Source organism: Physeter macrocephalus, chromosome 4 (genome assembly GCF_002837175.3).
Source record: "Physeter macrocephalus isolate SW-GA chromosome 4, ASM283717v5, whole genome shotgun sequence".
Classification (NCBI taxonomy): domain Eukaryota; kingdom Metazoa; phylum Chordata; class Mammalia; order Artiodactyla; family Physeteridae; genus Physeter; species Physeter macrocephalus.
In genome coordinates this window covers 87,786,153-87,805,498 of record NC_041217.1, presented here as the reverse complement: position 1 = coordinate 87,805,498, position 19,346 = coordinate 87,786,153, and positions in this window count along the sequence as shown.

Sequence of the window (19,346 nt, the reverse complement as noted above, 5' to 3'; positions counted from 1 at the left end):
TGCATCAGTGAGCAAAAACAAAGATCCCTGTTCTTCTGGAGCTTACATCTGATCTGGAGTGAGGGCAGGGGCAGAAATAGACAATAAATATAATGAATAACTAAGTTATAAAGTGTGTTTGAAGGTGATACGTGCTATGGAAAAAAAAAGTCATTCAGGATTTGAGGATCAGTGGGGCTGAGGGGAGTGGATTACAACTGTAAACAGGGAAGTCAGGGCAGTAGGGATAATAGCAGGGGGGCTTGGGGGACTAAAGGGAAGATGCATGTAAAGTGCCCAGTCCAGAGCCTGGTACATGGGTGGTCATAAGCCCTCATTAGCGGCAGCTGTTATCATGGTACAAGTCCTGTCTCCTAAGAGCCCCCAAGCAATACTGTGCCCAAAATGAACAAGCAGCTTAGTTACAGACAGGTTAGACCTCAGGGTCAGGGGCCTGTCTGGCCCAGAGCATGGTGCCACAAACTGCCCCAGCTGGGTGTAGAGACCCCGTATCTGCTTTGTGTGTTGTGTTCGCGGCCAAACCAGCAGGGCAGGTCCTGCTGGGGACACCAAGCACCATCTCTGCTGTATTTGATCAGAATGGAATCTGGAATTCCAGAGTAGAATAGAAAATGTGAAAGAAGGAGCAATGTAAGGCCAGGGCTCCCCCATACTTCTGAGATCCCCAGGACTCAGTTTTGTCCAATTTTTCCTTATTTTAAATAGCACTACAATGAAGCTTTATGTGTATCTCTGATTATTTCCTTTGGAGAGATTCCAAGAAGTGGGTTTACTAGGGTAAAGAGTATGAGTTTCTTTAAGATTCTTGATCGGGGAGGGATATTTCTAAGAGAAAACAGACATTTCTAAGTCTTTTTTATTTCTTCACTTTTTACTACAATAAATTTAAAATATATTTTTATTTTTTTATAAATTTATTTATTTACTTTTGGCTGCATTGGGTCTTCGTTGCTGCGCGTGGGCTTCTCATTGCGGTGGCTTCGCTTGTGGAGCGCAGGCTCTAGGCGCGTGGGCTTCTTGTGGCATGCAGGCTCAGTAGTTGTGGTGCACAGGCTTGGTTGCTCTGCGGCCTGTGGGATCTTCCCGGACCAGGGCTTGAACCTGTGTCCCCTGCACTGGCAGGCAGATTCTCAACCACTGCACCGCCAGGGAAGCCCCTTCATTTTGTTTTTTTAAATGCATATGCATGTATAGAAAATGAATTTGAAAAGAAATGCAATGAAACATTACAACTAGTGATCTCTGCTTGGTAGGCTTATGGCAGATTTTAATTTTCTTTTTAATTCTAGCCTGTATTTTCAGCTTTTCTACAATTAACATTTATTACTTTGATAATTATTTTAAAAACTGAGAAGTGCCATTTTGAAGGAAGAGGAGAAAAGGTGGAAAGAAGAACAGATTTCCATGCACACACCAACCATAACATAATGAGGTATTGGAACTGGAAGGAATCTTAGAAGCTAGAAATCTCCTAAATCCAACTTCCTCATTTTACAAATGAGAAGACCGAGGCCCAGAGTGTCGAATGCCCAACTAAGCCATTTGTTCTTAGTCTCTCTGACTGCTTGTTTTAGCAGCTCACTGAGCCCTCGTGGCCCCAGGACCTTTGCAGCCTATGCCGTACCCACAATGTTAACAACTGGAGGCCCTGTTTGGGAAGCAGCCCTTGGACTCTCCAGTCAGTCTGGGCTACCCGTTGCCAGTGTCCTTGGCCAGCTGGGTTGGAGAAATGCCCTGGCAGGAAGAAGGCCACTGGAACTCTAGACCTCACTGCCACCCAATCACCAGTGCTTGTCCCTCGGACAGTCGTAGCTGGCCATCTCTGTCTTCTCAGCTCTGCTGTGGCAGAGGTTACTTCTAGGCAGCTAGGCTATTTTTTTGTCAGGTCTGGCTTGTCATGACTTTCAAACCATCATGAGTTGAAAAAGAAACAGTCTGGTTCAATGGTTCGTGTCAAGCTGGAGTCAGAGACATGTTGCGGTCTTTGCCAGAGTCCCTAGACACTGTCTTCATCTGTTCGGACTGCTAAAACCAAATACAATAGACTGGGCGGCTTAAAAGGTGAACAGTTTATTTCTCACAGTTCTGGAAAGTTCACAGTTCTGGGAAGGCCAAGATCAAGGTGCTGGCAGATCCAGTATCTGGTGAGAGCATTCTTGCTGGTTTGCAGGCAGCCGTCTTCATGCTATATCCTTACCAGGCCTGAGAGAGGGCTAGCTCTGCTTCTCTTCTTCTAAGGGCACTACTCCCTTCATGGGAGCTCCACCCTCATGACTAAATTATCTCCCAAAGTCTCCACCTACAAATACTATCATTTTAGCGCTTCAACATATGAATTTCGGGAGAGACACAAACATACAGTTCATAACAGACATCAAGATCCCTCTCTGGAGAAAGCGGGGCCAGCAAGTGTACAATGACAAATCATTGTAGAGAATGGTGGAATACCGGAAATTAGCATGTGCATAAGTGTTTATAGTCTGTCTCCCCCCCACTGCATCCCTGCCCCACATTCCCCACCTCATACACATCCATGCTCCTTGAGAGCTGTGACTTTGTCTCAGACACCACTGCTTCACCAGAACCTAGCACACAATAGGCCCTCAGTAAACACTTGTTGAACATGGAATGAGTGAACATCATTTTCCTAGAACGTAGAAGACCTGACATGTTCCAAGTTAACAGTATTTCCAGAGTTTAAACATTTTAATTCCAGGGCTTCCCTGGTGGCGCAGTGGTTGAGAGTCCACCTGCCGATGCAGGGGACACGGGTTCGTGCCCCGGTCCGGGAAGATGCCACATGCCGCGGAGCGGCTGGGCCCGTGAGCCATGGCCGCTGAGCCTGCATGACCGGAACCTGTGCTCTGCAACGGGAGAGGCCACAACAGTGAGAGGCCCACATAACGCAAAGAAAAAAAAAATTTAATTCCAAAAGAGCAGAACGTTTGAAAAAAAGTAGTTTTTAGCATTAATATTTATTTGCACAACTGCAATGCAATGCTTTCAAAGAGTTGTCAATGGCAAACACATAAGCATCAGGGAACCACCATGGGCATCTCCAGGGAGACTGTCATCATGTCCACTCCAGTCTGTTGTCTTCCACTCCTCCCTCTTGAACTTGGCCATCCAATTAGCTGACATACATAATCTTATTTGGGGGATATTTCTTAAATTTAGACTACCAGATGATCCTGCTTCTACCCTCTGGGGGCCTTCTTAGGATAAGTCAGAGATTGGGCATGTTCCTGTAGCATAACTTTTTTAAAAAATTGTGATAAAATACACATATCATAAAATGTACCATCCTAATCATTTTTAAGTGCACAGTTCGGGCATTAAGGACATTCACATTGTTGTGCTAGTGTCGCCACCATCCATCAACAGAATTATTTTCATCTTACAAAACTGAAACTCTGTACTCAGGCGCCCAGCCGCTGGCAACCACTGTTCTGCTTTCTCTTTTCCTGAAATTGACTACTCTGCGCACCTCATATACGCAGAATCAGACAGCATTTGTTCGTTTGTTACTGGCTTATTTCACCTGGCATAATTTTCAGCTTTATGACTGCTGTGGATTTTGGCTGGGGAGGGGCACCAACGCCAGCCCTAGGTAGAGCTGAGAAGTAAGGAGGGCCTTATCCCCAGCTAGCCCACTTTCCTGCCTCATCCTTCCCTGAGTTCCCACTGACTTCAGGTCCCTACTCATGGCGAAGTGGCCTCACCCCCTCATCCCATTTCCTGCTTACCTGGAGGGAGCCTCTGATTTGCTTTGTGTGGGCCGTGTGTTCATGCCTTGGCAGAGGACAGATGGCCACCTCATCTGACAATCCCGCCTAGATGGAATAGAATAAGGAGGGGATGTATCCTCCAAAGAGGCTCTGCTGCATGGGAGGGAGCTGTGGATAGTGGGCAGGTAAGAACCACAGGTGTCCCTGACAGGGAGGTCCTCCAACCTGGTTTAAGTGCCTTTCAGCCTTCCCATTCCACATGGCGCCAGGCTTGACTGTTTCCCCTTTGGGCCCTGTTCACAAAGGTTTTGATGCCTTGGCTTTTGTTGCAAAGTTTTCAGCAGCTTGAGTGCCAGTGCCAGGCCCCAGACACACTTTCACTGAGTGTGACTGTAGCCCACACAGGCTGCCCTCAAACACCAGCAGCCTGGAACATAGGCTACGGGCTCAGATTGCCTGGGTTCGGTCCTAGCTTGGCAATCTCCAGGCTATGTGGCCTTGAGCAGGTAACTTCACCTCTTGACGCCTCAGTTTTCCCATCAGTAAAATGGCAAAATAATAATACCTACTCCATTAAGATGTTTTGAAGATTGAAAAACCTGCTGCACTACCTGTATCATCTAATTTATGATCACAACCAACCTACCACCCGTGGGAAAAAGGCACCCCCTTTCTGGGCACACTGCCTCGCATGAAGAACTTGAGCTAGATTTCAACTTTACTCACACTCTGAGTTGGGCAGCCTTCTGGAGAGCCTATATACACTGTACACAGCAGCCTTGCCATGAGGCAGGTACTTGTGTGTCCCCATTTTCCAGAGGAGGCAACTGTGGCTGAGAGAAGTTGAGCCCCATGTGGTGATGGGGTGTGGAATCCCTTCTAGCTCGCCTATTTACTTAGTGCACGTGCCAAAGAAGCTAAGCACCACCTGTGCTGTGGACCACACCCCTTTGGCACCAGCTCATCAGCTTACACCTTGTGCATCTTCCACAGTAGATAGCGACCACATGCCTCTCTAGCACTTAATCTGTAGACTGGTGATACCAGTCTCTAGTCTCTAATCTATTACTTTGACAATCATTTAAAAAAGGATGACATGTTATTTGAAAGAAGGGGGAAAGGTAGAAAGAAGCACACATTTGCATCCAGGCACCATCCTGGCTTGGTGATTATTTTTTCATTTCAGCAGTCCACTCATTACCCAGACAGCAAGGACCTCAAACATCGTGGGTCTGAGTGAATCCTTCTTCTGGAGCTGAAAGATCAGCATTACCAATATTTGGCAAAGCAGATTCCAGCTTTGGGGGTTTTCCCTCTAATTTCTTGTGTTCCCTGGGAGCATTACATGTGGCTGGGTGATTTAGGGGAGGGCAGATTAACTAAGATGCCCACCCCTCGTTTTCAAACCCTTCCCTTCTTTCCCTGATGAACAGGCAGCAGCCACTGCTTCCTGTGCCCCATTTAAAACTGTGATTTGTGTCATATCTTTGTGAATGGGGAGAACAAGGAATTGTATGCTGGACATAAGAATTAAATCTATTCGTGTGTCTCCTTTGTGAATCTGTATATTGTGCAGTCCGTATGCTCTCAAAGACAGATCACTGGTTAAACTGAGGTACTGTGGGGGAATTGATTTGTTCACAGAACTCTGAATATAATTGAGGAGCGCTGCCAGTTATGTCTCGGATTTAACTGTCTGTCTAAGCCTATGTCTTGGATGGTGAGATCGCAAAGTATAGTTCAGATTTGAAACAGCTGCAGCAGAGCCAGCCACATTGGGTAGTGTAAATATCCCCAAGTGACATGAAGTAAAGTAGCACATATTGAAAGGGAAACTTTCTTAGGTTCCGAACCAGCATTTTCCCGGCAAACCTCCCACCAGAGCAGGACCCAGGGGACACCAAATGAAAGACAATGCAAAGAGAAGCAGGCTTGGCCCGTGTGTCTCCGAGAGGCCAAATGCAGTCAGAGTGACTGAAATGATCTGCTTGAACAGATTAGATGTTTTAACACCAATTCTCAGGCCTCAGAAGCGAGCCTGGCTGCTGGCAGACAACCAGCACTGCCTTGCTTAATTTTTAGATTTGGCTGTTAAATTTCTCCCAGTGTGAGTTTGTGTTTGATGGGACTTATGAGGGTGGAAGATTCCTGGTAGCAAAGACTGAGTTCTAGCTCAGTGACTTACCAGCTGTGTGACCTTGGACAAGCCATTTCACCCCATGGAGAGTGTTTACTCATCTGTGCAATGGAGGAAATGCCCCCTGCTCTGCTTGCCTTCTGGGGAGTTTAAAGATCAAATAAGATGGTGTTTAGGAATGTAAAAGCACCGTGCAAATGACAGGCATAATTACGTTCGCGGGCAGAACATTGAATCCGTTCTGCCTGATTCACTCAATTCTCCATTTAATTTACATACGGTGGATTTTACCCCCTCTTTCTTGCAGCAAAACCCTTTGGAGAGTATCATTTTTAGACCTGAATTGATATATGTGTAGTTGCCTTATTTATCCTCAGAGTCCTCTGGGATGAAGAAAAGAGTGGAATTGAGAGGAAAAGTAGATCCAGAGTGATGGTAGCTCAAGGGCACAAAGAATTCCCACCCAGATGTTCTTTCTTTCCTAGATGACACTGACATCTAATCTAAAGCCAAAGCTTCTCATCAAAAGTTAGGCTCACGGGCTTCCCTGGTGGCGCAGTGGTTGAGAGTCTGCCTGCCGATGCAGGGGACACGGGTTCGTGTCCCGGTCCGGGAAGATCCCACATGCCGCGTAGCGGCTGGGCCCGTGAGCCGTGGCTGCTGAGCCTGCGCGTCCGGAGCCTGTGCTCCGCAACGGGAGAGGCCACAACAGTGAGAGGCCCGCGTACGGCAAAAAAAAATTAGGCTCACAATTCCCCCAACTCCTCCTCCTACTCCGCATCTGCTCCCTCTGGATGAAAGTGCCCAGTTTATGCGTTGCTTTCCTGAGCCACACTGGACACAACATCTAGTACCTCTAAGTGCTGGGCAGACAGTGTATATTTGGTAAATATTTATAATAGAAGACAATAAAAATGGACCTCTAACCTTGTTCTCTCATCACCCTAAGTTTCTGAAACTACAAATTAAGAAACAACATGTTTACTGTATTTCCACAAGTCTGAAATAACACTGCTTCTAAGACCAAAAGAAAGCCTATGCTTAGTAGATGGGCCTGGAGTGAATAGCATAAGGTACAGGGAACCCCTAGTGTGTCTAAGGTTCCATGGAAGCCGCGAGAAGCCAAGCTAGCACAGGAGAAATTGAACTGTTTTTTATGTACCAAAAAGAAAGGAAAAACTCCATCACTTAAAACATGACATGATGCTTCCTTAATTGTGTCAGTTATAAGCCACAACTTGATTTCACAGATGTTAAAATGTGAAAGAAATATGGATCTTAGAAGAGATGAAAGGCAGTCTATTTAACTCCTCCGAAAAGTAAAGATTTCTTTTTTTGGTTCTGATACATTCATTCTTAGCTTAGCCAACTTCAAACTGTCTTAGTTTTAGCCCCAGCTCCTTGCATTTATATATTATGCAATCACCCTTTCATATGGGTAGAAGGGGGACATTAATTCTATTTTTCTTATGGATACAGTAATACAAAGTACTTTAGGGCTTGAATATAGTTTTTGGTTAAGTGAGGATTGTAAAATGCTTATCAGAGCCAAATTCACATTAATTCTATGGACTGTTGTTTATTATGAGATTTAAAAGAGTAAGAAATGTTGAAGAGTATTTGGCACGTTTATTGTGCTTTCTTTTTCCCAAGTAGTGCGTTCTGTGATTTTTGTTGTGCCTCTTGCTGTTTTATTTAATGCTTGATTTGGCAGTTTTGTTGTTGTTATTCAGTTTATTCTTAGTTCAGGTAAAGCAATTGAACTGTGAGTTTTCATTGCACAGAAAAATTAGGCGTGAATAGGCTCGTGTGAGGAGAACCAATCACCTGCCTGGGCTAAATGTGACATTTTCATAAAATTCGAGGTGGGAATTCATAGTTTTTCTGGGCAGGAGAGAGCATGAAGAATGCAAGGAAATCAGGGAAATAGAAATACAGCTTTTGTGACAATCCTTTGTAAATTTTTCATGGACCAGTCCCTGCTCACAAATTCTGCAGTTTGGGACAAGAAAAATTCCACCTGTCTGTAGCCTGTTCTTTAGTTACTTTCTCATATTCCTCTGGCCAATCAGGACATTTATACACAACCGCAGAGAGAGTCATTTCAAAAAAAAAAAGGGGGGGGGTTTCTAGGGACTAGACCATGGCCGGTGGAGAGGAATGATCCAATAACCGTAGCTCCTGTACGTGCTTGATAACAATCATTTGGTTCCATGATGCCTTGTTCCCTGCCGGGGTCCCAGGGCCCGTTACTGGGATGATGAGTGTCAGCAGCCATCGTGCTGGGCGGGAAGTGGGTAGGAAGCTGTTAATGTTTGACCACTACTAATGCACATTTTGCCCACTCTTCTCTCATCTGCAGTCTGAGTACCATTACGAGTACACTGCGTGTGACAGCTTGGGTTCCAGGTGGAGGGTCGCCGTGCCGCATACCCCGGGCCTGTGCACCAGCCTCCCTGACCCCGTCAAGGGCACCGAGTGCTGTAAGCAGCCCTGCCTCTCAGCTTTGGCCTCTGCCCCAAGCCTCCTGCCATCCAAGTTAGGCACTTCCTGACAGTGTGGCTGCCTTAAGGAATCAGATCTCACCCCACCCCCCTCCCACCCGGTCAATCCTCATCCCCAAACCTCTTGAGATTTGGTGCAGAAGTGTTATTTCGTGGATGCAAACTGGGTATCTCAATTTACTTTTGTTTTATTTTCAGAGTTAAATCCCATGAGGGTATAAAGTAAAAATAATTCCGGCTGTGTGCCACTTAGATATTTTCTCTGTTTGCATACATTTTCTTTTTTTGGCTGTGCGTTTCTCTCCAACCTACACTCACCAGCCACAGTCACTCATTTAGGAAAGATTGTGATTTGCCGTCGTTCTTGAAAAAGAAGCCAGAGAAGATAACTTTCTGCAGAGACAGACCTTTAAAATGCAGTGGGCATTTTCAGGGAACAAGAATCTTCCCTGACTGTGGAGCTGACCCTGCAGCCGGAAAGGCAGTGACTTCCCTGCAGCTCCCACCCCACCTCTGGGACTCTGCGGCTACAACTTTTCTACCACTGGCAGCTATTTCCCCTGAGCTGTTCTTTTTAGAAATGCAAAGGGGGGCAGTGGATAACAATAAAAATGAGGAACTAGAATCAAGGAATACTTGAAAATTTGGAAAGGAGATTGAGGGCATTTAAAATCTAAAATAAGCTTAGCCTAGTGCCTGGTTCAGTAGGTGAGCAAATAAATACTTGTTAAATCCGTGAATGGATATTGCTAAGATCTGAGTAGAACTGAGGTGTGACTAATGGAAACAAATGAGCCATCTTCAGTAAACTTGGCCAGCGTTCTTGAGCGCTATGTGCACCTGCTATGTGAACCACAAAGATAAATAAGGCACAGTCTCCGCCTTCAGAAGCGTACAGTCTGGTGGAAGGAGCAGACACCCATTCATCCATTCATTTTTTTCAGCAAACCTTTACGTAGCCCCTGCTATGTCTGTGCCAGCCGCTGAGCCACCGTCCCTAGAGGAGCTCAGAGCCTAGTGGGAGGCACACATCAATATGATGTGTTGTATGAAGTGAAAAGAATGGGAGTTATGGATGCTTAGGGATCAGGAACCGCTGGGAGAACCACTCAAGCAAAAGCTTGGAGGTGGGAGAACATCAGACACATTCAGAGAAGAGCATGTGGGCTGGGGTGGGGGCAACACAGGGAGGGGATGGATGGGAGTAGGGTGGAGAAAGTTCTGTAGTGGGAGATCAAGCCGGAAAGTTAGGTTGGGGGAAAACTGGGGAAGAATTTGAATGCCAGGCTGAGAGCTTAATTCTATAACCAAAAGTGGCGATGGTGCCTGATTATATTTTACATAACAGAAATAATAGTACATATGAGTGTTTTAGAAAGATACTTCTGACCACCGAATGAGCAAAGACAAGAAGCAGGGAACTAGTTAGGAGGACATTGCAATGGTTGAACTAACAGGTCATGAGAATCCCAACTAGTATGGTGGCAGTGGGACCAGAAAGGAGAAGACAGAGGCCAGAAACTCAAGGGGGAAGTTCAAGGCTGAAGGGCTAGGTGCCATTCAGAGGGGTCAGCACGAGAGACCATGCTCTTCACTGGAGAGCTCTCAGAATGGCTGAGGCTACCCCTTAGACCCCTTAGGAAACGAGACGGACAGGGACAAACCCAAAGTCCTGCAACAAGGCCCTAAATCTTTTTTTTTTTAATTTTTAATATCAGCTTTGGGAATTCCCTGACAGTCCAGTCGTTAGGACTCGGCATTTTCACCGCCGTGGCCCAGGTTCAGTGCCCCGTCAGGGAATTAAGATCCTTTAAGCCATGTGGTGTGGCCAATAAATAAATAAATAAACAGATAGATAGAATAAATAGAATAAAATAACAGCTTTATTGAGATATAATTTACATCAGAAGATTCACCCCTGTAAGTTATAAAGCTCAGTGGCTTTAGACTATTCACACAGCTGCATAACTATCACCACTATCTAATTGCAGAACATTTTCGTCACCCCCAAAAGAAACATATCCATTAGCAATCTCTCCCCATGCCCCCTCCCCCAAGTCCCTGGTGCCACAGATCTCCATTCTGTCTCTATGGATTTGCCTATTCTGGACATTCCATGGAAGTGGAATCATCCAAGATGCGCCATGGCTCCAAATCTCAGTGAGGGAAACTCCCAGGTCTCCATCCTCTCTGCTTCTCCCCTTAGGATGCAGACAACCCACCCACTTCTCCTGCGTGGCAGCAGCCTCACCACCCACCCTTGTCCCCACTCTGTGTTCCAGCCTTCTCTTGCAAAGCCGGGGAGTTTCTGGACATGAAGGACCAGTCGTGTAAGCCGTGTGCTGAGGGCCGCTACTCCCTTGGCACAGGCATCCGTTTTGACGAGTGGGATGGGCTGCCCCATGGCTTTGCCAGCCTCTCAACCAACATGGAGATCGAGGACAGCACCACAGATTCCACTGAGAACTGCACTTCGTGAGTCGCCCCTCTCCCCACACTCCACGCCCACCCCCTTAGCCCCACGGCCCCCTTACCTCCCTGCTCCCCATATTGGGGAAGGGGCTGCAGGGAGCACTCCACAGCCTCCTCTCCTGCTCCTCGGGGCGAGGGCTAGAGCAGGGCCCCACCGGACTGCTGGACATGACATCCACATCAGCCCAACCTTACTGACCTAAGCTTACCAGCGACCGACAGGTATTTGGGACAGGTGAAAAACACGGGGAAATAGAGACAGGAGGATAAGATCAACAAGGGTTAAATGGCCCAGTCCCTTTAAAACAAAATCCAACTGGATTCCACTATGGAATTTTGGATCAGCCAATAAACTTCCTCAACTTGATTGCAACACCATGTGCAAAGCCTTGGGTATCTTCCTGGCTTTGGTGCTAGCTTCTAGAACTGGTCTGAGTTTATGGGTTTGGGAGAATAAAGTGGGACCAGAGCTTTGGTCAGTGATGGCTGAGATCTTCCAAACTCTTTGAGACCCTGATGACCAGATAATTCTCCAGCTCAGAAGGAAATCTTTTCAGTAATTGAAAGGCTCGGCCCAGGGTGCTTACAGAACGGGTGAGCTATCCTTATCAAATCTCTGGATATTTAATTCCTGGGATGGGAGTATCCTATCCCTGGAATTAAATGACGTGCCTTCTATAGTTCAGGCACTATTCTGGATGCTTTACGTATATTATTTTCTCTAATCCTCACAAGAACCCTTGTGACAGTGAAATAGGTATTATTGTTCCCATTACACAGATTAGGAACTGGAGGTTCAGTGACTTGTCCTTCGTTACCTAGCTTACAACTGGGGAGACTGGAATTCACACCCGGTCCAAGCTTTCCACTGCCCCATGCTGCCACCTTCAAATAACATTTAGTGCATGCAAGGCAATATCCAGTCCTAGAGAGGAAAAGTAGGGGGGTGCATAGATGTAAAAGACAATCGTCCACTGCTCTCTGTTAAATATTGACAAAGAATACAGGAGAAAAGTACATGAAAGTTTCTCTTATACCCAAGCAATCAAAAGGATAAAAAAGGATTAATTGTAATACACCTGGATTTCTAAAGGTGGGAGCAATGTCTCCCATTCCTATACTTAAGTCTCCTAGAAGCACCGTTGTCTGAGCCAGGCAGGAGGCCTCTAAGAGCCCAATTTTAATGTTATTTTAGAGTTCAGTATTATGAGTCAAAATCATTAGCATGACAACGTTGGCAGCAGAGATAAAGCTGGAGAGGATTCAAGCTGGAAGGAGAGGGAATGTGTGGGTTAAGACAAGCAACCCCCATTTTAGTCCTAACAGAGAATGTGACTGACCCTGGACAAGGCGCAGGCCTGGCTCAGTCGGTCAGTCACCACGTGCATGAAAGCAGGGTTTTCTCCCTGTCTGGGGAAGCAGTGAAAGTCCAGAGATCATTCTGTCTCAGCGAGGTCGGATGTGGGTCGGTTCAAAACGACTTGTGTTTCCACAGCACAGACTGCTTCAGGGCCTGGATCTTAAGGCATCCCATGACATTCCTGGGTGGGGGGAAAATGGAGAAATGGAGAGGAAATGGCCACCTAGAGAGGGTTTCTGATTTCCCCACCGTGCCCCAGAAAGGCAATAACAGCTGCTATCAGGTCACCAAGTGTCTGGCTTTCCTTCTCGACTGTGTATTTACCTGAATCCAAGCCCACCGCCCCCAAACTAACCCCCGCCAGTGGCGCCTGGTCTCCGCTTCCACCCCCAGCTTCCTGCAGGCCACTGTCCACTCAGCAGCCAGAATGATCTTCTTAAACACAAGCCCAATCACAGTACTTTGCTGCTCAAAACTCTGGATGCTGTGGATTCCCACTGGAATAAAATCCAATACGCTGTCACAGCCTGCAGGGCCTCTGCCCCCTGCCCCTTCTTCCAGCCTCTCTCCAGTGCCTCTCCTCCTGCTTATAGAGCTCCAGCCACGCTGGCCACCATGCTCCCGCCGTCCTGGCACCTTTAACACGCTCTTCTCCAACTCTTCCCCCAGCTGACTCCTGCTTCACCCTCGGGTGTCTGCCTAAAAGTGACCCCACAGGCCCCTGTTACACACACATACATCATCTTGTATTTCTCCTTATGGCACTTACCATAGTTATTACTATGTTATTAACTGCGTGATAAGTTTCTGTCTCCTCCACTAGAAATAGAATGCAAGCTCCAAGAGGGAGGGGGTCAGGGCTGTCTTGTGCTTTGCTGTGTCTCCAGTATCTAACACCTGGCACAAAGCAGACACAAAATCAATGATTGGAAACGAAACAGGCCAACTGAATGGACTTTCCATGGCAGGATCCTGAGCCTTCAGGGGATCATCCTTGGTTCCTGGCTAAATGTCCCAGGACTAAGGTGATGGAAACAGTCCTCAGATCCAAAACTGGGATAAGCAAAAGGGAATAAGAGTGAAAAGGGAGTCGTGGAAAGGACGCTGTACGTTCACGGAGGAGAAAGAACAGAACACCAAATACTGTGAAGGTGAAACAAGAATGAGAGAAAGCGTTAAAAAAGGTCTCAAACTTCGGAGGCTTCTAAGTTTTCCTGTACAGTTTCTTCTTTCTAACCTGAATTTATAAACAGTGCTACCCAGTGTGAGCTTGGCAGTGTGTCTGGGTGGCCACCATGTGAGAATTTCTCTTTGAAAACTTGCCTCCCTTTTCCCCAGGGCCACGGCAAAACAAAACAGGTATAAGCAGATCACAGCTAAATGACCGAGGGCAGGTTCCTAATCTCTTCCATGCCTTGGTGTCCTCATTCTAAGAATCAGTGATAAAAATAGTACTCTTCTTAGAGGCTGTGGTAAGGATGAAATGAAATGCTACTTGTAAAGATTTGGAGCTATGCCTGGCACCAGAAATCAATCAAGACATGTTATTATTGAACATGAAACGATCTTCACCAGGGACAGCTCTGACAAAAGTCAGAACTGTGATGCATTTTGCAAATGAAATCCCCTTATGGCATCCTTTTAATTATTCATCCACCTTCAGGAGTTATTTATAGCTGATGCTGTGGAGCACATCAGCTTTAAGTGCTGTCTCTTTTAACAAGGAGAAATCAGTACTGTTAGGTTAGCTGGGTATCTTGCATGAGCTCAGCTTGGGTATTTTGGATATGCTTCCATTTGAGAATAACAGTAACTGTTGAAGAGCTGGAAGTACCATGTTATTCTGACAAACACAGGGGGAAAACAGTGGACTAATCTGAGGTCCCCTGAACTGACCATTATTAATCACTGGAGACCTGGGCTGGTCTCAGGCACAGCAGTGAAATAGTGGGATTGTCTTTGATCACCCATTTCCCACATTCATCTCTTTAATGCCCTGAGTCCCCCTTATGTGCCAGGTCCAGAGCTTAGTGCTAGGGACACAGAAGTGAGCAAGTTAAGTTTGGTCTCTGCCCTCACAGCATCGACAAGCCAGGCAGGATTAAAGTATGACCAGGAGAGGAAACCAAACTGCAAATAAATTAAGAAAAGATGCTCAACCTCACTAACAGTTAAGGAAATGAGATTTAAAGCCCACTGAGACACTCTGTCCTACCGTATCATATTGGCAATAATTTTAACATCTGACCATTCCAGATGTGGAGCGAGAGGAGCTTCTTTCGCTGCGGGTGGGTGTAGTTGACGGCAGCCACTCTGCAGCACAATGTGGCCATAGCTGGTAAAGCTGGAGGTTCACATACCCTGTGACCCAGCACTTCTACCCCCAGGCTTTCCACCCAAATATGCGTAGAAGGAGACGTGCGAGAATGTTCCTAACAAGAGTGCGCACGATAGCAAAAAATTGGGAACAATCTAGATGTCCGTCAACAAGTAATGCATAAATAAATATGGGCGAACCATAGAAAGCAATCTTATATACTGGTAAAAGTGAAAGAAGAGCTTTTACTCATGTGTGAATATGGATATGGATGAATCCCACAATCATTATACGTGTTGAGGGAAAAAAAGCAAGTTTCAGAATCCATGAGCACATAAGATATAAAAACATGCAAAATGCTATCATACGGTATATTGTTTAGAAATACATACGTAATTAGTAAAGGGCAGAGAACTACATGGGGACGTCAAGCACCAAATTCAGGAAAGTGGTTACTTGACGGTGGGGAAAGGTGTGTGTGATGCGGAGGGGGTTGAGATTAGCCAGGGGTACACCAAGACTTCTGCTGTGTTGCATTTCTTAAGCAGGGTGGCGGGTCTTAAATATTTCATAACGTGTTTAAATGAAATACAGGACGATTGTGATTATGAGAAAGGGAACAGTGACAGCTGAGGCCACACGTAGCAGAGGCAGGTAAAGGAGTCAAGGAGGACTTCTCAGATTAGGTGATGTTTGCTCTAAGACACGAGTAGGAATTAAATAGATGGAGGGAGGAGGAAGTTGGTTCCAGGAAGAGAGAACAATGTGTGGGAAGACCCAGAAGTGAGAGAAAGTTTGGCAGAAGAATTGAAAGAAATGCTGTAGGGCTGAAGCATAGCGAGTGGGTGAGGAGTTCGTACCCCATCCTAAGGGCAACAGGGAGTCAGAATTTCAAGCAGGGAAGTGACAGGGTCAGAACAAAAGTTCTGGAGGCTCTCTCCAGCCACACTGTGGAGAAGGGATTGGAGGAAGCAGGACTGGATGCAGGGAGGCGAGTTCGGGCTGATTCAGAGCTGAGAGACATGCGGGGAGGAGAAGGAAGAGCCCTTGGGTAGAGTAGACACAGTAGAGGTATTTAGAAAACAAAATCAACATGCCTTCTCCCTTCCCCCTTCCCATAAAAACCAGTTCCTAGTAGCGTCTAAAAGTGGCATTTCAAAACAAAAACCAAAAAATGGGTGGATTAGACTGGATGGACTTCTGAGTTCTGAAGAATAGCTTTATCTACTAATTTTCTTTGACAGCTTTGAGTTTGGCAAACCTGGGTTTGAATCTCAGCCCTGTCACTTGCTGGCTGTGTTATACTGGGCAAGGCACTCAACAAGCCTCTGTTTTATCATCCATTAAATGGGGACAAAATTGCATTTCCTCTTACTGATAGAAAGAAATCATGAATGTAAAATATGTAGTTCATCATCTGGGAGACAGTAAGCAACCAATAAATATTATCTACCTCCCCCCTATCCACAACCTTACCTGCTGTCTATCTTCTGGGTAGTTCTGCATAATGTGGAGGTACACCTACCTGTCCTCCTCTTGGCTGTACCTCCAGGCTCCTTGACTTGGAGGTCATTCTTCACTGAGCATTTTCAGGTGTAAGCTTCCACTTGTGAATCACAAGTCTGGAATTCTGCAGAGACCTAGCAGGACATGAGACCTGCATACCACACAAGCCCTGGTGGGCTGGGCTCCTGACGGTGAACTTGGCTCCTGTTCCCTCACAGGTCCAAGTGGGTTCCTCTGGGTGACTATATCTCCTCCAACACGGATGAGTGCACGGCCACGCTGATGTATGCCGTGAACCTGAAGCAGTCTGGCACTGTTAACTTTGAATACTACTACCCAGACTCCAGCATCATCTTCGAGTTTTTTGTAAGCCCCTGGCTGAGGGGGAAGGTGGGAGGTAAAGACCCTCCGAGGCTCAGATTCATTTACAGGAATCACACGCATAGTCCTGCTTGGGAAGTTTTCACAGTTGTTTTCCCTCTGAAGAGAACTGTGGTCAAAGTGAGCTGAGGCTTCAAGAGGCAAAGAGAAAGGCAGAAGTCAAAGGACCCTGGGGGGAAGAGTAGATAGAGTCTGGGAGATTCCTAGGTGTTCTGCCCTGTTCAGACATGAAAACAGCACGTAACAGCTCTGAGTTACGCATAATTTCTTCAGTGTCAAAGTACTGACATTTTGTGTGTGTAACTAGCTCCTGCCATGCTTCAAATCTCATGACTTCTGAGCTCAGTCCTTCTCCCATAAGAAGGGCCCTCTGGAGGGCTGGGGCACCGTGGGGTAAGCAACTCGTTTCCTTAGAAAGCTGAGAGACTCTGATCTCAAATTCCTGCTGCCTCAGGTTCAGAATGACCAGTGCCAGCCCAATGCAGATGACTCGAGGTGGATGAAAACCACAGGGAAAGGATGGGAATTCCACAGTGTGAGTATCAGAGCAGCCTTCTCCCTGGAGATTCCAGAAAAGGGACCAAGGGCCTTTTCCAAAGAGTGCTTCCTCCCTGTCTGGGCCTCCACTGTTCTCTCCCTAGAGGGCAGTTGTCTGACAACATGAGGATGCTATAGTTTCTGTCCTCTTGAGCTGACATAATATAGCACGCCTAGAGCCCCTGCTCTGCAACAAGAGAAGCCACCGCAGTGAGAAGCCCGCGCACCACAACGAAGAGTAGCCCCCGCTCCCCGCAACTGGAGAAAGCCCGTGCACAGCAACGAAGACCCAATGCAGCCAAAAATAAATAAATAAATAAATAAATAAATAAATTTATAAAAACAAAAAAAGAAGGAGAGAGGAGCTAAGCCAAGCTGGGAGGAAGGGCAACGCTGAGGAAGTTGAGGGAGAGGGGAAGAATAGGCACTGCTGTGCAGACTGCTAGAGGAGGGATCCCAACAGGAGGCTAATGCAGTGGATTAGCAATACCTGTCTCTGTGACTGAACTAACTCCTCCTGTTTGTGGGGTTTAGGTCGAACTAAATCGAGGCAATAACGTCCTCTACTGGAGAACCACAGCTTTCTCAGTGTGGTCCAAAGTTTCTAAGCCTGTGCTGGTGAGAAACATCGCCATAACAGGTACGGAGAACAGAGAATGGGGTTGGGTCTGGGGTCTGATGCTGACTTCAGCAGGGAGGGTGTGGGTTAGTCTTCAGGGGGCTCAATCTCTAGGCTCAATTCTTGCTTTCCTATGTTGTTCTTCCTCCCTAGGAGTGGCCTACACTTCAGAATGCTTCCCCTGCAAACCAGGCACATACGCAGACCTGAAGGGCTCCTCTTGCTGCAAACTTTGCCCAGCTAACTCTTATTCCAATAAGGGAGAGACTTCTTGCCACCAGTGTGACCCTGACAAATACTCAGGTGATGTTTCTGAGGGCGGGAAGAGTTTGGTGGGGGCGGGATCAACATATACACAGGGACAGACAGGAAGTGGAGCCATCCTTTTGACCAAGCTGAAGACGATTCTTCTTAAGCCCTTGCTTTCTGGGCCCTGGAAGAGCCCAGCTAATCCGCCAAACACTCTTGAAATGAAATCATTCAGTAAGTATTTATCAGGCCTCTACTATCTGCCAGGCCTTTACTCTAGGTGTTGGGAATACATCAGTGAAAAAAATAGACAAGGGTCCCTGTCTTCATGGAATTTACATTCTGGAATGTAAATGGGATACATAATAACTATAATAACTAAATAATAAATATATAGTAAATGATATAGTGTATTAGATAGCAAAAAGTGCAGGGTACCACGGCAAAAAGCAAAAGCAGCCCAGAATTAGAGGAATTAGGAAAGCTATGGAAAGGGGTTGCAATCGTTTTTAAATGAAACCTTAATTAAGATTACAATTATAAATAATATATACAGTAGCTAAAAGAGGTATAAATTTATACACTTTAATTTATAACAATTATGATCCAAGTTAATTTAGAAGAGCCATGAGGTCGTATTGTCACGCAAAACATTTTGATAGCAAGAAGCTATAATCTTCTATCCACTGAATTCAAAGCATCCATTGAATTCAAAGCAGGCCTTGTCAGGAAATCCAGGGTTCCTTGGAACACAGTTGGAAAACCACTGCTCTAAGGGAAAATAAGAGGACAGTGGGAAGCAGCCTATTTCTGCAGTCCCTGGATAATTTCCTAAAACAGCCCAACTAGAGAAACGGGACCTGGTTATTTGCGAGGATCTCAGGAGCAGCAGGGTTCTGGTATAAGATGGGGAGTGTGCCCAGAGGGCCCTGCGCTTAGACAGTCCAATGACTGGCACAGCGACTAATCTCCAAGACAGGTTCTGAAACAAACAGGTAGGGAGAGAGAAAGAGTCCCCTCCCTTCCCCTGCAAATGCCCATAACTATTCCATTTTTCCTTTTTTACACAGAACTATATACAAACCCGGCTCAAGGCCCTCTCTTAATCAGACACCCCCATCCCTACACAGACACACCCACCCTTCACACAGGCGTCACAGTACGTGTTTGTTCAGCCAAGACCCGCCACTGACCTTGTGAGCTGCTTATTTCTACACCATTCCTAAAATAGAAGTTCTATTTATCTACACAGATCTTGCCAAATGAGTGTAGCTTTCAGCAAGAACAGAGATTTTTAGATCTTGGGGGAAGTTTTTACCTATAAGTCTAAATTCCTGTTTTTCCACTTGAATTTCGTATTCCTCTTCCCTGCTCTATCAATACCGGCCTTTGTTAGTCTTTTTCTCCAGCTCCCTTTCCAGCCCTGCTGTGGTACAGGGTTTAAATGGCAAGGTGGTTCTAGAAGAACTGCCTACAGAGTGTTTTTGTTTGTTTGTTTGTTTTTTTTTGTGGTATGCGGGCCTCCCTCTGCTGTGG